We start from the raw sequence: 25940 nt of genomic DNA, 5'->3' as shown, positions 1-25940 counted from the left end.
TATTTCTGTGTTTCCCCTGTGACCTTGTATAATATGTGCAGGCCCATATCTACTTGAGCCTTGGCCAGCTAGAAACATATTTACTTAACTTGAGCTGATGACATTTATTAGTATTTGACATTTATCGATATTTAGTCTATTGGCTGGACCACTGTCTGCTTGATTAAGCCTGAAGGACTGACCTTCTGTTTCCTTGAAATCAGGAGATTTTGGGGGAACAGAAACCTTCCATTCCAATCTCCCCAAATAGCAACAACCAATTAGATGCCTCCCCCTTCCCTTCTCAATGCCCTCTTACTTGTGATGTCATTTCTTGTATAAAAGCTATGTATCTTTACTACTTGTTTAGCCCGCCTACCGCAGGCTTTCTCTTTCTTATCTCGCGATGGGACGGTTCATCCTCCGGAGGTTTTCAATAAACAACTTTTCTGCCTTCTACTGAGTGATCTCTGAGTAGTCATTTTGGGTAAGGGTGTTCTACATCCCTCACACCACTGCCTTCCCCCTTTTTTTCCCCCGTGGTCTCCCCCCCTCCATGTGGGCCCATACCACCCAGGGCTCCCAACTGTAATCCATGGTGAGGGAAGCAGTACTTTGTACCTCTCCTCCTCCCTGTTGTTGCCTGTCTTTTTTTCTTCGATATTCCATCCTGTGTCCCTATGCCATCTGCCTCAGTACCTTTTTTGACACATCTCTGTCACCTGTGTTCTTTGCCCTTACATCCATTTGTGATTGCAGTCTGACTTCCCACTCCCATCATGGTCTTTCCTGGATACTGAGTGGCAAGTGGATAGAGCCTCAGGCTTGAAGTCAGTAAGCCTAAGTTCAAATCCACACTTACTGGCTTTGTGACCTTGGAGAAGTCACTTTTGCCTCAGTTTCCTTATTTGTAAAATTGAGCCGAAGGAGATGACAAGTGATATCTGCATGACAAACGACAAATGCATCTTTGTCAAGAAAACCCCAAATGGAGTATCGGAGATTGGACATGAATGAAAATGACTAAACAACAGCAACACAAAAGAACCAGGCTTGCCTGGACACAGGAAAGATTTGGGGGAGAGGTGTCCTAACTTGTTAATTATTCATATTTATGATGATACAAACAAAGGGCCTGCTGTGGCAGCTTTCCACTGGCTGCTGTGCTAAGGAGGTCAGGGAACATGGATCAGGAGGAAAAGAGGTGTCTGGAAAGATCAGCCAGGAATTCTTACTCAGGATGTGTCTCCTTATTGAGCTTTCCGGGGAGTTTCAGCAGCCTGTTTAACCCAGAATAGTGTCCCAGGAGGTAGGTCTGGGAGAATGGGTCCATAGTCATGTCCCCGAGGTTAAGCTTACCCTATAAATCTGTCTATGGCTCACGGCATCTTCGCTGAGCCCCTTTTGGGTTACAGCCCATTTGCCTCATGGCTTTGGCTTTCCCTTCGCCTCTGCCCCATCCCACGGGGCATCTCTCCTCCGACCCCCTGCCATGCTGCATGCACGTGAGGCACCTTCCTGGTGTCTCACCTTTACAGCTGACTGACTCCCCTCTGGGTTTAGCCTGGCAGCTAAGGGCCTGCCCCAACGTCACGGGGCTGCTCCCTTCTCCCGGGTTACTTGTGGCTTCCACGGGGGACTCGTCTTTCCATCATTAATTGTTCCGATCCCTCTCCTCGCTAACCATTCGGTCTTCCGACTCTAACTCATAGTCAGCGCATAATTAGCACCGCTCCTCATCCCGTCTAAAGCTCTCCTGCCACCGGGAATCCTTCAGGAGACGGAAGCCCGACATTTGGTGCCTCTCCTAAATGATGGCATACGGGGCCACAGCATCTGTGCCGCAACTGGGCCTTCTCGGCCGTCGGGGGACTAAGTGATCTGGCCGGGCTCCCCTCCCCCCCCGGGGGGTGGGGGGCTGGGCGCCGGCCACCAGGCGGGGGAGCGACACCCCCGGGCCCCCGGGGCCGGGAACCCTGAGCATTTCTATAGAACCGCGGCCGCCTTCCCTTCCTTTTACTGCTGACGGGGTTTTGGAAAGCTCTATTTTAGGCTTGGAATGCTTCGCCCGAGCTCCTCTCTGCCCTTTTGTTGGGGGAAACGATTTCATTGGTCCGACGGGCCGCGTCCCGCCAATTCTGGGGGAGGACGTTAGTCAGCCCCCAGGTCGGAATCCTTTCTGCTTGCGTCACGCTCCCAACAGATGGAGCTAATCTGGCGGCTCCGCTCTCGGCTCCCTCGCCCTTTCTCCTCCCCCCTCCTCCCTCTGGGGGCGTGACCTCCCTCGCGGCTAGGAGATTTACAGAGGGGCGCTGTAGGCGAGGGGGGAGGGGAGAGAAGAGGCTCCTCCTGATCCTCCTCCTTCCAGCTCCGCATTTTTCTCCCCCCGCCTCCCCCCGCTTCTCCTCTTCTGCCTCCCTCCCTCCCTCCGCCCAGCCGGGCCTCCCGTCACCCCGCTAAAGATCTCCAGACTCCCCGGAACTCCGCTCCCGAGGGGGGAGGGGCGAAGCAGAGGAAGAGGAACGGGGGTGGGGAGAGGGGCCTGTCCGGCTCGGGTTACATCCGGTTTCGTGTTTCCGGCCTCCCACCGCGCAAGTCCGCGCTGGGGCCGCTGTGACTTCCGGTCCCTCCCCGGCTGAACCCCGTTCCGAGGTCCCCTAATTTTAGCGGGCTTTGAGATTGTGCCACACGAGCCCCGGCCTCTTCCTCCTTGTGTGCGCAGGCCGGAGCCCGCGGGCCCATCGTCCCCCAGCTTTCCTGGCCTGCCGCCCCAGGGGCCGCGTCTCCGAGGAGATCAGCCCCTTCCCTCCCCCGTTGTCTCCTCGCGCTTCCTCCTGAGGCTTTGGGCCATCCTTCCTCTTAGCCGCTCCTTGCTCATCTCTCTACGGATTCCAAGACGAGAAGTGGTCGTGGTCAGTTTCTTTTCGGAATTTTAAAAGAAAATGATCTCCCCCAAGTTGGGCAGCCAGGTGTCGAGGTACAGGAGGGCATGGAATCAGCAAGATTCAGTTCAGATCTGGCCTCTGACACGTCCTAGCCGTGTGACCTTAGGCAAGTCATTTCACTCTTTGTGCCTCAGTTTCTTCATCTATAAAATGAGCTGGACAAGGAAATGGCCAGCCACTCCTGTATCTTTACACAAGCAAATCCCAAATAGGTTATGAAGAGTTGCATATGATTGAAAAAAAAAAATAAACAACCTGAAATAAATCATTGAGGCAAATGCCAAGGAAACTTGAGGCACAGCAGCAGCCAGGGGAGTGATCCCTTTCCTTGGATCTGGGTCTGCCTCTCCTACTGTTTAGCGTTGGGACACTCCATGCTTAGCCTCATCATGCTCCATGTCAGGGCCCAACTGTTCACTTCCTTTCAAAAGGAAGGGAAGAATCCAATCAAGGGAGAAATGGCAGACTCGGGTTTGTTTTTTAACTTCATGGCATTTTAAATTGAACATGTCCTAAACAGGAGCCATCACTTCTCCCCCCAAACACAGCTCCCCTCTGCACTTTCACATTACTGGCAAGGACACCCACCTTCCAGATCCCTGGGGTGGCAAGCTCAAAGCTAGCTTCCGATAGGAGAGCGCCCTCCTAATCTTGCCGGGACCCGAGATTTCACCTCCTTCCCAGGCCGTCTCCGGCTCCCCCTTCAGTTTCTCTTTAATGGCCATTCTCTGCCCCTCTTAGAAGGGGAGCTCTTTGAGGACAGGGAATGAATGTCTTGCTTTGCTCCCTGCTAACCAAGTGAGGCAACACACTGGCTTCCTCCTGGCCCAGCAGAATACCTCTCTGTTCCCCCTCTGGCTGTCTCTGCCCCTGTCTCCTTTCCCCACCTCCCTCTGCCTCTCTATGCCACGTTCCTCATTCTTCTTGCAGTCCTCAATCAGGGGCCGGCTCTTCCTACTATTGGAACACAACAACTCTTGCATCCATGCCCTTTTCTCCACTCCCAGGACGCTTGTCACCCGCCCTGTACCTCCTCTACTCAGTACCGTCCCAAGCAGTCTCCCTGTTTGCTTCTGCCTCTTTCCCCTTTAATCGGTGTTGCCCGGCACCCAAGGGACCTTCTAAGGCTGAGATCTCATCATGTCCCCGTTCAGCAAACTCTCCTGGTTCCCAGTCTGTCTGGGAGGTGCCTGGTGCCTACGAATGTGTCTTAAAACAGTGTTGATGACTATTTTTCAAATTATCTGGTTTACTTTGTCATTTGTGTATGTTATACTATTTATATCATATTTGTATTATATATATTTGTTACTATTTTAGTTTATTATTATATATTATAAATCTGTTTTATAATGAATAAATAGTCAAATGAATAAATAATATTTAAAAGTATTCTGAGAAGGGGATCCCCCCCCCTCCGCCCAAGGGTCCATCAGAGAAAACCCAGAGAAATATAAGAACCCTCTCTTTGCCATTGAAGGCAATGGAAATCTGGCCATAGCCCCCATCTTTCCCCTCCTGCTGTAGAATTCTCTTTCCCATTCTCTCCAATCCTGCCAAAGAAGCCTTCTTGTTCCTCATGAATCCCACTTCATTTACCGTGGCTGTACTTCGACCCTCTTGAGGGTAGCTGGCAGGGTTCAGGTCTCCCTGGGGAGTCAGGGGGACGTCTACCTGGGCACGGGAAGGCTTCCCCTGGCAGAATGGCAGATGAGAACCATTTGTTTCCCCGGCCGTGAAAGCAGCCGAAGCGGGCACCGCGGAGCCTTAGAGCTTGGCGAGACCCAGAGATGCCGAGGGGATCCGCCGCACCCCCCGACTTCCGTCTGGCCACCGGACTTCAGTGTCTCTGGAAGGGAGACTGAGGCTTTGCCCAACTCTGTCTCACGTGGATCCAGTCCCCACGAAATCCAGACTGCTGTCCTTGGCCTTGTGTGGCAACGAAGGACAACCACCAACAACGTGCCTTTACCCCTCTTATCTCCCTGGAAGGCATCCCAGGCTCCCCTCAGCTTAGCAGAATTCCTGGTTTCCTTCAAAGGTCGCTTCAAATGCAGCCTCCTACAGGTGCTGGCTCCTTATCTCCTCAGGTTTTAGAGAGAGATTCCCCAGCCCCGGAGCTTGCATTTTCTTAGCATTTTGGGTGTGTGTGTGTTGTGTGTGTGTGCGTGTGTGTGTTGTGTGTGCATGTGTGTGTTGTGTGTGCATGTGTGTGTGTGTGTACATCCACATACATATATATTCATATCTTCATATGTAAGTGTGTGTTATCTCTAGCAATAGGATGTGTGCTCCTGCAACTTTTCAGTTTTTCCTTGGTGTCTCTAGCACTTAACCTCGGACCTGCACACACTAGGAGCTTAATAAATGCTCTTTGCTCAGTTAATTGGCATTGAAACAGATAGCGCAGCCTCTTGGTGACCCCTGGTGTCCAGAAGGAGAACAGACAAGGAGGTCTGAGGAGGGCTGTCTCTTGGCTACTTCAGACGTTGAGTCATTGTGTGTCCCGGTCTCAGCATTTCCCTGAATCAGTTCAAAATTTGCCACAGGCTTCACGCAGGGACCCACTCCTTCACTTCTCTAACTAAGGAAGGGAAAAGGCCGATTGAGGCAGAAATGACTGGTTGCCTGCGATTTTGACCTCAGTGCCCTACAGGCACCTGAATCTCAACCCGCCCCAAACAGAACTCGGCATCCTTTCCCAGCCCCGCCAGCTGCAGACCTCTCTCAAGGACGCCTCCATTCTCCCAGTTAACCCGGGAGGAGGAGTTGCCTCCTCCAAATTATTTTCTCCCACCTGGAGAGTGGCCTGGGACCAGGTGCCTGGACCAAGGCTCCCCCTCATTTCCTGGCCTTCAGCTCTAACTTTGCTGCCTCCCCTTTCCAGATTCCCTTATGCATTGCCGTCCCCACGGGAAAGTGAGCTCTTGGAGGGCGGGGACTGTCCTTTCTTACTTGCCGGTATTTATGCTCCCAGTGCTTAGCACAGTGCCTGGCACAGAATAAATGGGTGATTCCTCTCTCTCTGTCTATGTCTCTCTGTCTCTCTTGGTCTTCTTGCTGTGCATCATACATAAAACTTCCCCAAAATATTTCCCATTTGCTTACCTTTAGAAAAAGGATTTCCCATGCTTGGAGGGCATTCCATCTCCCTCTCTGCTTCCGAGAACCACTCGTTTCCTCTGTGCTACCGGGATGCTTTTCCTAACCATATTTTCCCCACTACTTTCCCCTCCCTAGCTCATGGTTGGATGCGTCCCACCCTCATTACTTGCATTCTTTTTATATCTGGTTTATATTTATGCAGGTACCTGCTGCATCTGCCACTAGGATATAAGTTCCTTGAAGAGAGGACTTTCATTTTTGTCTTTGTATCCCCAGTGTCTAGGGTAGGGGTGCACAGAAACTAGGAACTTAGTAAATGCGTTTTGAACAATTGCCATTGGGAAACGTAGTGTGGTGTTTCCCTGACATCTAATGGCTATACTGAATATTGCAATTTATCAAAATGTTTAAGTCCTTATTAGAATGTAGTAATATGTTCATTAGTTTATTGATTTTAGTAATAGATCAGTTGATCGATTTTTAGTAATAGACACATAGCCTGTGCAAAATAGCAAAGAAGAGCTACACCATCATGTGTGAGGAAAGGCAAGGACTCCATGGCTCAACCATAGAGAGCATAAAGAAGAATCACACATAAGGTTAATAAGATCGATTTGGGCCTTGTGCTGTTGAACTTCACTGCCAAACAGAATGGCTTATATTTTAATATAAAGATAATGGGAAGCCATCGAAGTTTATGGAGTAGGGCCGATACCATGGCCAGAACTGCACATTAGGAAGATCCCTTTGACAGTTGTGTAAGAGGACAGATTAGAGAAGGGAGAGAATTAAGGCAAAATGTTCTAAGCTGGGCCCGACTCAGACCAGTCCCTTGGTAGTATATGTTTAATACTAGAAGAGATGAGACACTAATAGGTCCTTCAGCATTCCAGAGGAGGACAGTTACATAGCAATATTATTTCTGCAATACAGTCTTTGATGCACTCATGATTTAGGATTCTATTGTTGTCTCCATTTGAGTCTTTGTCACTTGTTTGTTGTTCCTGAACTGATTTTATTGTGTTATGGTCTGTGAAGGATCTAGTTACTATTTCTGCCTTTTTTCATTTGTCTGCAATATCTTCAAGGCTTCATACATGGCACAATGTTAAAAAAAAATCCACGTCATGCTGAGATGTTGTTACTGTTTGTGTCTTCTTTTAGTTCAGTTAATGTTTCTTTCATGAATTTTGATGCAAAGGTATTTGGAGCACAGAAGTTTAATATTAATATTGGTTAATTGCTCACGATTCTTTTCAGTCTAATGTGATTTCTTTGATGGTCACTTTTAAGATTTTGGTCATTTACTTTTCCTTTCTCATAGAGCGGGATTATAGCTACTGCTTTTATGGATTCACTTGATATATAGTAAATGTCTAGCCCGTCTTTTTTTCTGAGTATCTTTTCAATTTATTTTTTTGTTTCTATGCTACATATTGTATTGTATTTTTGATTAAAGCTGTTTATTTTCAAAACATATGCTTAGATAATTTTCAACATTCAGCTTTGCAAAAGTTTGTGTTCCAATTTTTTTCCTTCCCTTCCCCTCACCCCTATTCCTAAATGGCAAGTATTCCAATATATTAAACATGGAATTCTTCTATAAATGTTTCCACTATTTCCGTGTTGCCCAAGAAAAATCAGATCGAAAAGGGAAAAAATGAGAAAGAAAACAAAATGCAAGTAAGCAACAATGAAAAAGGTGAAAATAATGTCTTGTGATCCATGCTTAATCCCCTTGTCCTCTGGGTATAGAAGACTCTCTTCATCACAAGACCCTTGGAACTGGTCTGAATCACCTCATTATTGATGAGAGCCATGTCCACCTGAATTGGTCATCGGATAATCTTCTTGTTGCCATGTACAATTTTCTCCTGGTTCTCACTTCACTCAGCATCAATTCATGTAAGTCTCTCCAGGCCTTTCTGAAATCATCCTGCTGGTCGTTTTTCAACAGAACAATAATATTCCATAACTTTCATATACAGTGTGTTAGCCCTTTGAGCATAGTTCCATATTGCTCTCCAACATGGTTGGAGCAGTTCACAACTCCACCAATAATGTGGTCCACTTTTCCCACATCCCCTCTAACATTCATCTTATCTTTTCCTGTCATCTTAGCCAATCTGAGGGGTGTGTACTGGTATCTCAGAATGTCTTAATTTGCATTCCTCTGACCAATATGGTTTTAATTCCTTCATCTCAAAATTGTCTGTTTATATCCTTTGACCATTTATCAATTGGAGAATGGCTTGTATTCTTATAAATTTGAGTCAATTCTCTCTATATTTTAGACATGAGGCCTTTATCAGAACCCTTGGATGTAAAAATTTTTCCCAGCATATTGCTTCCCTTCTAATCTTGTCTGCATAAGTTTTGTTTGTAAAAAAAAAAACAAAACGAAACCTAAAAACTTTTAAACTTAATATAATCAAAATTATCCATTTTGCATTCCATAATGAACTCTAGTTCTTTTTTGGCCACAGATTCCTTCTCCACAGATCTGAGAGGTAGATTATCCTTTGTTCTTCTAATTTGTTTATAATATCTCTCTTTATGTCTAAATCGTGAACCCATTTCAACCTTCTCTTTGTTTTTGTTTTGTTTTTTTATTTAATAGCCTTTTATTTACAGGTTATATGCACGGGTAACTTTACAGCATTAACAATTGCCAAACCTCTTATTCCAATTTTTCACCTCTTACCCTCCACCCCCTCCCCCAGATGGCAGGATGACCAGTAGATGTTAAATATATTAAAATATAAATTAGATACACAATAAGTCTACATGACCAAACCGTTATTTTGCTGTCCAAAAAGAATCAGACTCTGAAATATTGTACAATTAGCTTGTGAAAGAAATCCAAAATGCAGGTGGGCATAAATAGAGGGATTGGGAATTCAATGTAATGGTTCTTAGTCATCTCCCAGAGTTCTTTCTCTGGCCGTAGCTGGTTCAGTTCATTACTGCTCCATTGGAAAGGATTTGGTTGAGCTCATTGCTGAGGATGGCCAGGTCCATCAGAACTCAACCTTATCTTTGTATAAGGTGTTAGGTATATGTCAATTCCCAGTTTCTGCCATATCCGATTTGCCCAACAATTTTTGTCAAATACTGAGTTCTTCTCCCAGAAGCTGGGGTCTTTGGGTTTATCAAACACTAGATTACTATAGTCATTAACGATTGTGTCTTGTGAACTGAGTATCTTTTTTTAAAATTTATTTTAAGCAACAGCTTGTGGAGCTTTGTTTTCCTATCCAATCTGTCACTCCTTTTAAGTTGGACATTTTTAATCCATTAATATTTTAAGTTATGAGCAATAGTCTAATATTTTCCTTCATTTGTCTGTAATATGGTTTCCCCCTTCAACTCAGTAATTTTTTTCCCTTTTACTTCTTCTATACAGAACCTTAATCTCTTTAGTTATTTCATTTGTCTTTTCTAAAGGCCATTCTGTTCTTACCAGCTTTCCTGCTCTCCCTTCCATCTGTTTTCCCTTTCCCTCATTTGTTAATTTTGCTTATTAGTTCCTATTTCAGTCTTCCTTTATAGAGTGCTTAAATTCTTCCCCTCTTTTATTCCTCTCAGTTAAGTAGTCAGGTTGAATCTCTCTTGCTCTCCCCTCTTCAACATCGTCATTCATGAGTTTCTAAGATTTTATTTTTGATAAAAGGATTTTGTTCCCCTTTTTCTTCATTACTTATCTTTACTTTTTTCTATTATAGACTTTTACTCTTATCAACAGGCAATCAATCACAACCATGAAACTTACACGAAAACTAGGTTTATCATAAGAGGAATGAACATGACCGTGCATGTGGAACTCTCGGTCAATGCATAGAGTTCATAATCCATATAGAAATTTGCATATTTATGACAGTACAGCAAGGAAGGAGGAAAAGACAGAAATCTCCCAAAGGGCAGTGGCATGGGAAGGGGGAGAGGTGCAGTAAAGGTGGGGGAAGGACAAACCCCTCCAAAGGGAAAGGAACAAGGTGATGGCAAAAATGGCATTCCTTTCCTTTGAGAACCCTTGATGGTGAAGATATAATGATTTGCTTATCTACAAAGGTCCCAGCTGTGCAAATCATTTCTCATTCTGGTGCAGACTGACTGGCGCCTATCTTGCCTCCCAAAGACACACAGGGAGCCCAGCTTGGGATGTAAACAACACATTTTGTTAGCTCAGGGGGAACTTCATCCTTGACATGTTCAGGGCCTCCTGCATGTTTTGGTTCCAGCGTGTCTGGACAATATGGCAATTCAAGAAGATAAGTTCAGGGGGCTCCTTCACATTCCTTAACATATTCATGGCCTTTAAACCTAGTTATTCTTTATTCTGCACAAAATTAAAACTTCTATATTACCTATGTTGGATTTCTTCTTCTAAATTGTTTCTACGTGACTCTCTTATAGATCTTTCCCTTTCTTTCCCATATGAAAGTGTTGATCCCTGGGAAACTCTGGGATTCCTAGCCTATTCTGACTAGCAATTTCTAATTATCCCCTACCCCCAAGGTAAACTCCTGGGAATCTGTGCTGTGACCAGCAGTTTCTAACTGCCCTTGTTCCTAGACACAGAGAGAGCTCCAATGACATTTCTGCGATCCCTCCCTTCCTGCAGTTCAGCTATTCTGTTGACCCTACAGGTGGCCCTGGCTTGCCTCTGTCGGCTAGAAGTGACCAGAACTACTCCTGTGGGTTTTCTAGAGACATGCTAACCCCCTGCAAGAAATCACTTATGAGCCGCCTTCTGTTCCAGCTATCTGGGCGCCCCCCTTTTGAGTATATTTAGCCTTTGTCTGTAACTCCCCTCTCTGAACTTCCCTGAGTGGGACTATGTTGCTCATTCCTTGACCCCGAATAAATGCCTTATTTTATTTATTGATCAATTTGTTGATCTGATTTTTATACAGGCTTGACGAAAGCTGAAGTCCTTGTGATCTCATCGCTTTCCTTATTGTTCTGAGACTTTTTTTTGGAAATTCAAGAATTATGTCATCTATTTGGCCTAAGGACAGACTTACTGGCAACTGGCTGGTAGGTCATCAATTAATCTTTGGCATAATAGATGGCAAGTTGTTCCCTTCTAATGCAAGTCCTGTTATCTCAGCTGATTTATATCGTTCCTCCTCTAGTTATCTTTCTGCATGTGTGTATGTGGAATGTACTCATATCTCCTGTAGTTCTGTAGGACTTAGGGATTTAGGTCTGTGCCCACCTAACTGTGTTCAGACAAAGTGGGGAAGAAGCCCACTTCTCTTTCTGGCGGTGGGGTCAGAATAAAAGCCTGATAAGGAGCTAAGATGAGGGCTAGGAGGGTTCTGGCTTTCCTTGGAAACAGACCAGTCACCAAGGCAACTGGTAATTGAAACCAGCTGAAGCCACCTTTGTGGACACTGAATTCTTCCTCTTAAATTTAAAGGGCTGGGCCCCTGCCTAGAGGCCATGTTGGGATCCACCCCTTCTGCTGAGATTTTGTAAGCATCCTGTTCCTCCCAACCCCCCATTCAGAACAAAGTGAGGTGGAATGAAGGGCTTGTGGCTTCCTGCCTGGGGCCCCTATCGGGATTCCCTAATGCTGCAGAGACTTTGCCAGATACCTTCCGCCATTCCCCCACCTCCCCTCAGTAATTGTCAGACACGGATTCTGTCCAGCTATTTTAGAAGTATGCCGGTAGGGTTGAGGGGCCCTGAAAGAATGTTGTATTCTCCTTGGGCACAATCCTATGTCAGAGATTCCCCCCAAACTGCCTAGGTTACCCTCCATATTTTCTCTTCACATTCCCAACAGTGATCGATGCTGATTTGGGCACAGAAGGAGAGGAGAACCAAAGGGGAAACTGGGCCTGGAGCCTTCCCGGCTGGCTCCAAACCAAAAAAAATAGGGATCTTTCCATTCTGCACACTGAATAAGAGGAATTTGCAGATCAGTGGTAGAGAGGCTGGGAGATGAGGGTGGTTTTGTGTCCCTAAAATTGCCCTTCACAGACCCACAGTCTGCTGAATTCAGGGGCCATAAAGTAAGAGGCAGCTGTTTTCAATTACTGGTTGCCATGGTCACTAGTCTGTTTCCAAGGCAACCTCAATCCTGCTTTCCCTCTTGCTATGTCTTTATCAAGCCTTGGTAAACCTTTAGCCAAGAGGAGACATGCATGCATAAATATAGATGCACATGGACAGAGACAGAGAGATTGGAGAGGAAGAGAGAGACAGACAGAGATAGAGAAAGTAGTAGAGAAGCTGACTGCACACAAGCATATATAAGAATATATATCAACCAGCTGTGTTGACAAGACTGGAGTCAGGAGACAGAACAAACAAGATGCCATCCATCATGGTAGTGAAAGATTCACGATAGCCTCCCATCCAGTTGCTAGTAAGTCTGTCCTTAGCCCAAATAAATGACTTTATTCTTTTAAAAAAATTTATTATTTTCAAAGCATATGCATGCATAATTTTCAACATTCTTCCTTCCAAACCTTGTGTTCCAAATTTTTTCCCTTCTTTCCCCCAACTCCCTCCCCTAGATGGCAAGTAATCCAATTAAATATGTGTAATTCTTCTATACATATTTCCACAATTACCATGCTGCACAAGAAAAGTCAGATCAAAAGAGAAAAAAAAAATGAGAAAGAAAACAAAATGCAAAGAAACACCAGCAAAAACAGGTGAAAATACTATGTCGTGGTCCACACTCAGTTCCCACAGTCCTCTCTCTGGGTGCCGATGACTCTCTCCATCACAGGACCCTTAGAACTGGCCTGAATCACTTCATTGTTGAAGAGAGCCACATTTGTCACAATGGATCATCACGTAACCTTGTTGTTGCCGTGTACAATTTTCTCCTGGTTCTGTTCATTTCACTTAGCATCAAGTTTCTCCAGGCCTCTCTGAAATCATCCTGCTGATAGTTTCTTATAGAGCAAGAATATTGCATAACTTATTCAGTCATTCTCCAACTGATGGGCATCCTCTCAGTTTCCAGTTTCTGGCCACTACAAAGAGGGCTGCCCCAAACATTTCTGCCCATGTGGATCCTTTTCCCTCCTTTAAGGTCTCTTTGGGATATAAGCCCAATAGAGACGCTGCTGGATCAAAGGGTATGCAATTTGATAGCCCTTTGGGCCTAGCTTACATGGCTCTATTCTTGATTTTCCCAAGAAAGTCTCTGAATATTAAAGGACACTATGCAGATCACAGGGGCTTCAGGATTACAAAGTATCCTTCACATGCCACATTGAGACTAAAGAACAGGATTCACTGGACAGTAATATAGAAACACTTCAGAAGAAGGAATCCAAAATAGGTATCTGGAAAGCTGTAATTCCGCAAGGAAATGGCCAAATGAGTATGAGGACCATGAAGCAATTAATAAAAGTCTAGAAGAGCGAGAAAGTAAAGATACATAATAAAGAAAACGAGGAAATGAAATTCTTTTTAGAAAAGGCAGAAAAGAACATTTAAAAAACTAATAATAAAATTGATGAAGAGATTGAGAAGAGGGATTCTTCTTGATTACCTGACTGGAAGGAATAAAAGAAGGGAAGAATCAAATAACTAGATAAAAGAAAGACAGAAAAAGAAATGTTTAAGCAAAACTCTGAAACTATCGAAAGGAGAAATCAATGAGAGGGTGAGGTTGAGGGAGCGAAAAATGGTAAGAGTGATGCGGCTTGAGTGGTTTCAATTCCTGGTGGTCAAGAGGTTAGTGGCAATAAGAGAGGTGTTAAGTAAGAATCCCCTTTAAACCGACTGCAGGTTTAGAGTGAAAGAATTCATTCATTCCCGAATTATTAGTTGCAAAATGAAAGTTTATTGTTGGATAGAAATCAGTTTATGAAGAGACTGACTTCTATAGTGGCGGATCTGTTGGAAAAGGGAGGTTTGGCACTGAGAATGCTTTCTCAGTGGGCAGAATGGTCCTGGCAAATTGCTTAGTCCATCTGCAAAGACTATGGTTGAGGGAAGCTGTTATATTGGGTATCTTGGTGGGGAGCTGGGACAGCCCGAGCAGCTCAGACCAGGTCGGGGCTGGGACAGCTTGGATCTCCTCTTGGAATTAACACCACTTCAAAGGGGTGCTTTTTGACCAGGATTTCTAATTGAATCATCCTGGAAAGATAACTTGTCTGGAGAGGATATGCCTTTCCCAGGAGGAGCTGAGAATCTGGAAGGATCACAGATCAAAAGGAAATAGTTTCTTAAAGGAACCATAACCTTCTTCAAAAGTACTATTGTATTAAAGAGGATTAAACTGAAACCACTAAAGAAACAGAGTTCTTTTTTAGGATGTAAAATGAGAAAAAGTCTTTATTTGGTAAAAGAGAAAACAATATTAGAGGCAAATGAAGGAAAGTGTAAATCTAACTCATAAATAAATGTGAATGGTATAGTGAATAAAAACCCTGAAAGACAAGATTTCCAGGTACTATTATTCAATTTATTAATTAGACTAGCCAATAATCAATAAATGAATAGTCACTGGTTTCTCTTGGTAACCAAAGACATCAAAGGAGACTCTGAAACACCTTACATCAGGTGATCTGATAGGGAACTCCTATCATGAAATCATGAAGATTGAAAAGGGGAGAACCTAACCTAATCAAGAGTAGATACCTTGGGGGATAGGAGTAAATTATTCAGTAATGCCCTTCAGAAACTGACCTTTTCAGGAGTGGGATCTTTAACAAGAGGAAAAGGATGGATCAAAAATTAATCATTAGTTATTAATCTAATACAACATTAATTTCTCCCAATGGATTAAAACAATCCAAGTAAAAAAAAATGACAGATTGGATAAGAAAACAAAACCCTCAATCTGTTGCTTAAGAGAAAAATGAAAGAAAAAACCCCAACATTTACTATGCATTAAGTGAATTGATAAAAGCCTTAGCTATAATCCTGCTATATGAGAATGCAAAAGCCATTATTCAGAATATTAAAAGTGATTAAGCAAAAAGAGTAGATGAGACTGAAAGGAACCATAGACAACAAACCCATGTTTATATTTAACTACTATTTTCCAAATGTCTAGTATCTAAATTCATAAAGAAAAGATTAGAAAACTGAATTACAAGAAGACCTAGACAGTAACACAAATCAGAAATTTCAAAATCCTCTCAGTTTTAGATTTTAGAAAGAGAAACAAAAGGAGAAATAAAATTGCTGTGGTAATTAGTGCTTAAAGACTTGTGGCGTTTTCTAAAAGGCACTGCAAAAAAACAAAAACAAAAAGCAAACCACCTACATCTCTACATGGCATGAAATTTTTCTTACAGAAATGTGCCAATATTAGTGAGAATAATAACAAAAGAGAATTCTGGGAAGACGGGGGAGTAGGTCAATAAATTTCAAATACTCCAAATTTCCCCCACAAACAGAACAAAATTGAATCTCAGGGCAAACATTAGTAAAAAATCAAGAAGACATGGAGCAGAACAGAGGTCCTCCAGGCACAATCCAAGGAGATCTGAAGAAAGATCCCAGGCCAAGGATTAAACCGTGTGAAGTAGAAACGCCTCCAGACTAGCTCTGTAGAAACACCAAATGGGAACACCTGAGTTGAGCTGGATTTGGCTGGATATACAGGAATTTTCACCTCCTGGAGTTGGGGGTCTGAGTCTGGGAATATTGAGGAAATCTCAGCTGATTAGGAACATCAGGCCCAGTTGTGCACAGACACAGTCCAGGGAGAGAAGGAACCAGGATACCAGAAGTGAAGAAGCAGGGACGCTACAAGCTGCCAGCACTTGCAGAAGAATGGAGCTTTTGGTTTGGGGTTCCACTTCACAAGGAAGAGCTGAAATGAGACTAGAGGTACCATTCTACCACCCCATTATCAGAAGTACTTACACTAACACCACTAATACTTCTCATTTTAAAAAAATGAACGGGAATAAAGAATACAATCAAAGAATCTTACTATAGGAATAGAGAAGACCAGGGTTCAACTCCAGAGGACACTGAAGTAAAAAAAAAAGCTTCTTTTATTCCAAAGAGTAAAGTTGAATAGTTCCCTGCCCCGAGAGAATTTATAGAGCTCAAAAAAGAATTAAAACCCAAATGAAAGACACTGAGGAAAAACTTTTTAAAATAAAATCCAAGAAAAACAATAAGATTATGAAAAAAAGCCAACCAACTAGAAAAGGAAATACAGAATCTTAAAGGTGAAAATAACGCTTTGAAAATTAGAATTCCATTTGTGGCAGCCCTCTTTGTAGTGGCCAGAAACTGGAAAGTGAGTGGATGCCCATCAATTGGAGAATGGCTGAATAAATTGTGGTATATGAATATTATGGAATATTATTGTTTGGTAAGAAATGACCAGCAGGATGATTTCAGAAAGGCCTGGAGAGACTTACAGGAACTGATGCTGAGTGAAATGAGCAGGAACAGGAGACAACAATACTATATGATGAACAATTCTGATGGATCTGGCCCTCTTCAGCAATGAGATGAACCAAATCAGTTCCAATAGAGCAGTAATGAACTGAAGTAGCTACACCCAGTGAAAGAACTCTGGGAGATAACTAAGAACCATTACATTGAATTCCCAATCCCTATATTTTTGCCTGCCTGCATTTTTTTTATTTCCTTCACAGGCTAATTGTACAATATTTCAGAGTTCAATTCTTTTTGTACAGCAAAATAATGGTTTGGACATGTATACTTATTTTCTATTTAATTTATACTTTAATAAATTTAACATGTATTGGTCATCCTGCCATCTAGGGGAGGAGGTGGGGGGAAGGAGGGGAAAAATTGGAACAAAAGGTTTGGCAATTGTCAATGCTGTAAAATTACCCATGCATATAACTTGTAAATAAAAAGCTATTAAATTAAAAAAATTAGAATTTCACAAGGGGAAGTCAGTGAAACTATAAGAGACCAAGAAATAACAAAACAGAATATAGAGAATGAATAAAATAGTATAGAATATGAAATATTTTATTAAAAGACAACAGATTTGGAGAACAGATCAAGAGGAGAAAATATAAGAATAATTGGATTACCTGAAAGCTGTGACCAAAAAACAATGGTGACACAATAATGCAAGAAATAATCCAAGAAATTGTTCTGAAGTGATAGAACATGAGGGGAATAGAAAATAGAAAAAAAATCCAATCACCACCTCAAAGAGAAGTGGTGGATTCCACAAAGGTGTGGAAAACATAGCAATAGTGAAATTGCTAAATTTCAAAACCCTGCAAAACAATTCGAATATGTTGGAGCTACAATAAGAATTGTATAGAACTTATTTGCAGCCACAATAAAAGACTGAAAGTTCTGGATTCATATATGTCAGTGATTGAGAGAACTAGGCCTGTCGTCAAAATATCTTATCCAGCAAAATGAGCCATAGAATTAAATGAAAAAAAAAAAAAGGCGAACATTCAACAATTTTTAGGACTTTCTTTTTTTTTGTTGTTATAAGATGTTTTTGGACTAGAGCTTTTTATTTTCAAAACATATGCATAGGTAATTTTCAACATTCACCCTTGTAAAACCTTGGGTTCCAATTTTTTTCCCTTCTTTCCCCCAACTCCCTCCCCTAGATGGCAAGATGTTAAACACGTGCCATTCTTCTATACATATTTCCACAATTATCATGCTGCACAAGAAAAATCAGATCAAAAAGGGGAAAAATGAGAAAGAAAACAAACTGCAAGCAAAAAACAAAAAGAATGACAATGCTATGTTGTGATCCACACTCAGGCCCCACAGTCCTCTCTGGGTACAGATGGCTCTCTTCATCACAAGACCATTGAAACTGTCAGGACTTTCAACCAAACCCAAGCTCAATAGAAAATTTAACATGTAAGAGCCAATATCCAAGATTAATTTCAAGGAACTTAACATAGACAGATTTGGTATTAAATTCTTCCTTTTTCCGTAGACCTGCCAGGTAGACTATTTCTTGTTCCTCTAGTTAGCTTGTGATATCACCCTTTATGTCTAAATCATGTATTCATTTTTATGTCTAAATCATGTATTCATTTTTTATGTTTAAATCATGTATCCATTTTGAGCCTATCTTGGTATATGGTATAAGATATTGGTCTATACTTAGTTTGTGCCATATAGTTCTCCAGTTTTTCCTTCAGTTTTTCTCAACTAGTGAGTTCTTATCCCAGAGGCTGGGGTCCTTGGGGTTATCAAACACTAGGTTACTATGGTCAGTTCCTGATGGGGCTGTGAATTAACACTCTGAAATTCTGTCCCCTTCGATTCCTGACCTCCCCTCCCCAGACTCCAGTCTATGAGAGCATACCCTCCTGGCTGGGCCATTTCTAAGGCAAATCACCTCCATTGACAGCCAGATCTCCATTCAAATTCAGGCTGAAAAAGCCTTCAAAGCAGTTTCATTGGGAGATCCTGGTCTGATCAGCTCAAACTGCCCCAGCCCTCCTCACCAAGATCTGCTCATATAATAGGTTTCTGTTTACTCATTTCTTTACAGAATGTCCAAAACAGTAACTGCCAGGACCCTGCCCTTTGAGAAGACATTCTGTTGTCAGTGCCAGCCTCCATTTCCCTAATAGAACTTTGCCACTAAAGAAGTCAGTTTTTCTAGCAAAGCTGACTTCTTATCCCACAATAAACTTCCATTTTTGCCACTTAAAACTCTTTGGGTCCCTGAATTCTTTCATGAAGAACCTGTGCCTCCAACCAAAAAAGGATTCCCACAACTCTGACTGCCACTAGAACCCCATCATTCCTACTATGTCTTCTGTACCTAATCTATTCCACTGATCAATTACTCTATTTTTTTAGCCAATACCAGATAGTTTGGAGATCAGTATTGCTAGGTCACCTTGCTTTGCATTTTTTCATTAATTCCCTTGATATTCTTGACCTTTTGTTCTAGCAGATGAATTTTTTTTAAGATTTATCAAATAATTTTTGGCAGTTTAGTATGGCACTGAATAAGTTATTAATTTAGGCAGAATTGTTATTTTTATTTTATTGGCTTGACTTAACCATGGACAATTGGTATTTTTCCAGTTATTTAGATCTGTAATTGTGTTCATTGTAGTTCCTGGGTTTGTCTTGACAGGTGTACTCCCAAGTACTTTATATAACTTATAGTTATTTTATTATTTTATTTTTGCTGAGGCCATTGGGGTTAAGTGACTTAGCCAGGGTCACACAGCTAGGAAGTATTCCGTGTCTGAGGCTGGATTTGAACTCGAGTCCTCCTGACTTCAGGGCCAGTGCTCTATCCCCTGTGACACCTAGCTGCCCCTATTTACAGTTATTTTAAATGAAATTTCTCTTTCTAATTCTTGCTGCTGGACTTCATTGGTCATATAAAGAAATGCTGATGATTCATGTGAATTTATTTCATATCCTGAAATTCTGATAAAGTTAATTATTTCAAGTAGGTTTTTAGTTGATTCTCTAGGATGGCTCCCTTTTTACCCAAGCGAGACAGCTCTTTCCTGCCAATCTTTCAAATTTCTTGGGCTAGAAGATTGTTCTACCCAGTCTTTTGGCTGGTTTTGCTGTTCTGGGATTCATTTTGAGGTGCTATTTTATAGGTGTTTGGAGGTGAATATGGGAGTTAAGGTGATTTCCTGCTTACTCTGCCTTCTTGGCTTATTTTAAACTTATTTTAACATACATATTTTTAAAAGCTGTCAAAACTATCAGAAAGATCTTTTTAGTTTAGGGTATTAAAGGTTCTGTTTTTAAAAATGATTTTCTGGTCAACTAAGTAAAAAACCCTCTCTCTGGAGCTTGACTGGCAGACCGTGATCCACAATTCAGGGGCACGAGAGCTTTATTAACTTGAACCAATGTGTGTTGTTCTCAATGCAATCATTGTTTAAGATCATTCCTCTGTTGTGGGTAATTAAATCTCCTCTTCTGAAATGTTGAATGACTGGTGGGTGCCTTATTTCTTCTATTATTAAACTTAGAATGCCAAGAGATTGGTCCGAGTCAGTCCTAGTTCACAACATCCTAACTCACTTCACTTCTCTCTCTAATCTATTTTTTACACTGCTAAAGTGATCTAACAGGCAGTTAGAACTACATCACTCTCCTTGCAAAATAAAGCCAGTGGCTCCCTATAGCCATTGAGTTGACATTAAATTTCAATACAAATAGATCTTTTTAATCTTATATTACTCTCTTCATGTTCTCTGTGATCCTTACTGTTTCTTACTCAAGATATTCTGTCTGCCCTTTGTGATTTTGTACAGGCGTTCATGCCATGGATGTTTTCCCTTCTCTCCTCCCACTTTGAGAATTCCTAGTTTCTTTAAAGACGGAGTTCGGATTCCAATATCTATATAGATGCATTTCACAAGCCCTCTCCCCAGATGCCTTTCCTCTCAAATTATCTTACGTTTATAAAAATATACTTTGTATTTTATTTTGTTCACACTACCATATATGCTCTCCCAAAAGAATATGATCTCCTTGAGGGAGATTCCCTTTGATTCTTTGTCTTCTCAGGCCTGGCAAATTACGTGGCACATGCTTAATGCTTTATAAATGATTGATTTATTGATTCGAATTTTGAATGTTTATGGTCTGGAGGAAGAAATAGACTTGCTCTGCTAAGCCTCAGCAGGCATTATTAGGAGCAGTGGGTGGCTAGATTTTTATCTTAATTTAAAGGAAGATATTTCTAATCATTAGAGTTGTATGGAAATAGAATGTGTTGACTTGTGAGTTAGTGAATTGGTCATCACTGTGGGAATTCCAGGGGGATAACCGAGTAATTGGGATATTGTAGAGAGGATTGGTATTAAATGTGGGAAATTTGGAGTCTTGTGTTGTAATTGGAAATGGGAGATTGAGGTTCAGTAGAGAGTTTAAGAAAGAATAGTAGATTGATTGCAGGACACCTATTGTTAGAGGATGTGGTCTGGATGAAGACTCTTCTCAAAGGAGAAGAAGTGAAGAACTCCCGAGGAGTGGTTAGATTGTCATATAGGTAGTAGGAGATCCAGGAGACTGCTGTTCAAAAAACCTAGAGAGAAGAGAGCATCAAGGAGAAGACAGTGATCAAAACTATCAGCACTTGACTCGACCCTTAGAGAGGTCAAGGAAAACAAGAAGTGAGTAAATCCTATTGGATTTGACATTTGACAGATCATTGGTAACTGAGCATTTTAACTGGAATGATGATGTCAGAAGCCATATTGTAAAGATTAAGAAGAGAGTGAGAGGAGAGGAAGTGGAGGCTCCTAGTGTAGATGGCCTTTGGACTTAATTGGCCCTTGCCTCCATTGGCAGTTCCTGGGTCACCTAAAGGCATAAAAAATCCTACCCCTCTAAACTGGTGTATTTGTGAAGACTACTCAACTTGCTGTACCTTTGGCTATACCTGTGAGCAGATATATTTCCATCTGGAGGCAAGGGAGGCCACAGCCAGAGAAGCTTAGTGCCTCTATATTCTTGTTGTATATCTGCTGTGTTAGGGCAAAGTAAATCTTTTGTTAACTATTCAGTGACTCGGGAGACCCTCATTTCATCTCCACGTATAAACTCTCATCTGGCATCAGGCCTACCTTCTGAGATTTGGGATAATTGAAATTAGGACAAGATGATAGTCTCGTGGCTCACATTTCTGATGAGCTAAGTGAACCTCTACTCCAAGCATGTGAAAACATCCCCCCCCCCCGCTGAATGGGAGTATGAGAACAATTTGCCACAAAGGCAGCAGAAGCAGATACTGGGGTGTTCCTAGAGGAGAGATGGGGAACATCCCAACTGTGGGCTGCATAAGACCAACAAAATCATTTGCTAAGGCAACTGTAGGCAATGATGAGCTGAAAGCTCAGTATTCCAAGTTCCTACTGCTTGAGTTCTTTAAGTTGATAATTTTGTATGGCCCACAAATGGCGTTATAAATATCCAAATATGGCAGGAAAAAAAGATACCAAGATCATCTACTGCATCCTGGGGCCATTACCATTAGTTTGGCCTTTGTCTTCCCACTGGACCTTGATGACTCTGGAAGAAAAAATGAAACTAATGACTCTGTGCAACTCTGCCTCACTTAAATCCAATTCACACAGGACATTACCCAATGATGTCATCAGTCCACTTTAAAAATGAAGGACCAGCAATAGCCTCCCTGGGGTCTGGGGAGGTGCAACATTTTAGAGATAGGTTTTTATATGTTCCAGTTTATCATTGCAGCTTTGTCCTTATGTCAAAGTATTCAATGAAATCTAGTTCCTCTGTCCCAGGGAATAGTTCCCTGGAATCTAAGATGTATCACTCACATACATCAATGGCCCCTGAGAGAAGTGATTATCAAAGTTCTTAGTCTCAGAACCCCTTTATACTTTTAAAAATTATTGAGGATACAGAGTTTTCTTTTAAAATAAGGATTAGAGCAATAGACATTTATTATATTAGAAATGAAAACTGATAATTATAATGCAAATTATAATAATTATAATAATTAAAATGACAATGATGAACCCAGTATATGTTAACTTCAAACAGATCCTGTACTTCTCACAGCTATGGGTCAGACATAGATTCTTAACTAAAGAAAAGATTGAGGTAATTACAAATGATAAAATAGATAATGTTGATTGTATAAAACAAAAAAAAAATGCTTCTGCATAAACAAAATGAATGTATCTGGGATAAAGAGAAGAGAGGCTGAATGGGACAAAGTCTATGTATCACATTTTTCTGATGAGGATTTGATTCCAAGATAAATAAACAATTAATAAATATATAGAATACTACTGGCTATTTTCCAATAGCTAAGTCTCAAATGATATGAACAAACAGATCTCAAAAGAAGAATGGGAGAGGATTCTGGGAAGATGGAAGAGTAGGTCAGAAAATTTCAAGCTCTCCAGATTTCCCCCACAAACAAGACAAAATAGTTCTTAAGGGCAAACAGAGTGCATGAAAATGCACAAGAGGTTAGAACAGTGGTCCTCCTGAGATAATCAGAAAAGATCCAAAGGAAAATATCAGAAAGGAGGTTTGGCCCATGTGAGATGTAAGCACTTCCAAGCTAGTTCCTCTGAAACAGCAAGCAGTGAACCCTGAGGCTAGCTGAATAGGGGTACACTGGAGCCCAGCCACAGGAACTTTGCTCTCTCAGACTGTATAGGGAGTTGGGGTCTGAGTTTAGGAAGATTGAGGGAGCCTCAGCTGATAAGGAATGCCAAACCTAGAAATGCTGTTGGGAGTCCTGAGAAAGAAACCAGCCTATGTCCCTGTTGGGTGAATGCAGAAGCAGTGGGTCAGGGTCTCTGTAGGTTGTGGGTATTTATAGAAGGTCAGAGTTCTTGGTTTTGGTTCCAGGCCAGAAGAGAGAACAGAAGGAGGACCTGAGGCCAGAAACACCATTCCCCACATCCCAGGACTATAGGTAATTACAAACAACAAGCTGCTATAAATTTTAAAAATGAGCAGGAAAAGGAGAAAGTCCCCAACTATATCATGTTACTATGGGAATAGAGAAGACTGGAGTTTGTCTTCAGAGGAGGATATTGAAACCAAAAAAGCCCCTTCTACCCCAAAGAGTAATATTGAATGATCATCTGCCCAAAAAGAATTCACAGAAGAAATTTCAGAAGATTTAAAAAATCAAATGAGAGAGACCGAGGGATAAATAAAAAAGAACAAGCCAAAAAACCCAAGATGATGAAAAGAAAGTCAATTAACTGGAAAAGGAGATCCAGAATCTTAAGGAAGAAAATAACTCCTTGGAAATTAGAATCAGGCAAAGGGAAGCCAGTGAAGTTTTTTTTTTTTCAGGAGTAGAATTTATTAGGAAAAACAAAGCAGGCCTAGTAACATTGATCTTTTTTTAAATTTTTTTTATTTTTATAGTAACCTTTTATTGACAGAATCCATGCCAGGGTAATTTTTTTACAACATTATCCCTTGCACTCACTTCTGTTCTGATTTTTCCCTCCCACCCTCCACCCCTGCCCCTAGATGGCAAGCAGTCCTATAAATGCTGAATATGTCCTAGTATATCCTAGATACAATGTATGTGTGCAGATCCAAACAGTTTTCTTGTTGCACAGGGAGAATTGGATTCAGCAGGTAGAAATAACCCGGGAAGAAAAACAAAAATGCAAACAGTTTACATTCATTTCCCAGTGTTTTTTTCTTTGGGTGTAGCTGCTTCTGTCCCTCATTGATCAATTGAAACTGAATTAGGTCTCTTTGTCAAAGAAATCCACTTCCATCAGATTACATCTTCATACAGTATCGTCGTTGACATATATAATGATCTCTTGGTTCTGCTCATTTCACTTAGCATCAGTTCATGTAATTCTCTCCAAGCTTCTCTGTATTCATCTTGCTGGTCATTTCTTACAGAACAATAATATTCCATAACATTCATATACCACAATTTACCCAACCATTCTCCAATTGATGGGCATCCACTCAGTTTCTAGCTTCTAGCCACTACAAACTGGGCTGCCACAAACATTTTGGCACATACTGGTCCCTTTCCCTTCTTTAGTATCTCCTTGGGGTATAAGCCCAGTAGAAACACTGCTGGATCAAAGGGTATGCACAGTTTGATAACTTTTTGGGCATAATTCCAGAATGAAACCAGTGAAGTTTTAAGAGACCAAGAAATAATAAAACAAGATATGACGAATGAAAAACTAGAAGAGAATGTGAAACATCTCATAAGGAAAACAACTGATTTGGAGAACACATTAAGAAGAGGTTTTTTTTTTTTTTTGGTTGTTGTTTATTTATTTATTTATTTTTATTATTATAGCTTTTTATTTACAAGATATATGCATAGATAATTTTCAGCATTAACCCTTGCAAAACCTTCTGTTCCAACTTTTCTCCCTCCTTCCCCTCACCCCCTCCCCTAGATGGCAGGTTGACCAATACATGTTAAATATGTTAAAGTATAAGTTAAATACTATACACACACACACACATATATGTATGTATGTATATATATATATATATAATATGTACAAACAGTTAATTTGCTGTATAAAAAGAGTTGGACTTTGAAATAGTGTACAATTAGCCTGTGAAGGAAATAAAAAATGCAGGTGGATAAAGATAGAGAGATTGGGAACTCTATGTAGTAGTTCATAGTCATCTCCCAGAGTTCTTTTGCTGGGTGAAGCGGGTTCAGTTCATTTCTGCTCTATCAGAACTCATTTGGTTCATCTTCATTGCTGAAGATGGCCACGTCCATCAGAATTGATCATCATATAGTATTGTTGTAGAAGTATATAATGATCTCCTGCTCCTGTTCATTTCATTCAGCATCAATTCATGTAAGTCTCTCCAAGCCTCTCTGAAATCATCCTGTTGGTCATTTCTTACAGAACAGTAATATTCCATAATATTCATATACCACAACTTATTCAGCCATTCTCCAACTGATGGGCATCCACTCAGTTTCCAGTTTCTGGCCACTACAAAGAGGGCTGCCACAAACATTCATGCACATACAGGTCCCTTTCCCTTCTTTAAAAGCTCTTTGGGATATAAGCCCAGTCCTAACACTGCTGGGTCAAAGGGTAAGCACAGTTTGATAGCTTTTTGAGCATAGTTCCAAATTGCTTCCAGAATGGTTAGATGTATTCACAATTCCACCAACACACATTAAGAAGAGTTAACAAGAATAATCAGACTACCTGGAAATTACAATCAAAAAAAGAGCTTCATTCAGTCATTTGAGAAATAATTAAAGAAAGTTGTTCTGAAATGTTGAACAAGAAGGGAAAGTAGAAATAGAAAAAATCCATATATCACCACATAAAAGAGGTTTTAGGAAGAAAACTCACAGGAATATTAGAGCCAAATTCTGAAACCCACAGGTCAAGGAGAAAATATTAAAAGCAACAAGAAAAAATCAATTCAAAAATGGCAGAGCCGTAATTAGAATCACAGAAGACTTAGTAGCAGCTATATTAAAAGACC

Source organism: Sarcophilus harrisii, chromosome X, assembly GCF_902635505.1.
Source record: "Sarcophilus harrisii chromosome X, mSarHar1.11, whole genome shotgun sequence".
NCBI classification, from domain to species: domain Eukaryota; kingdom Metazoa; phylum Chordata; class Mammalia; order Dasyuromorphia; family Dasyuridae; genus Sarcophilus; species Sarcophilus harrisii.
This window is presented reverse-complemented; position numbering follows the sequence as displayed.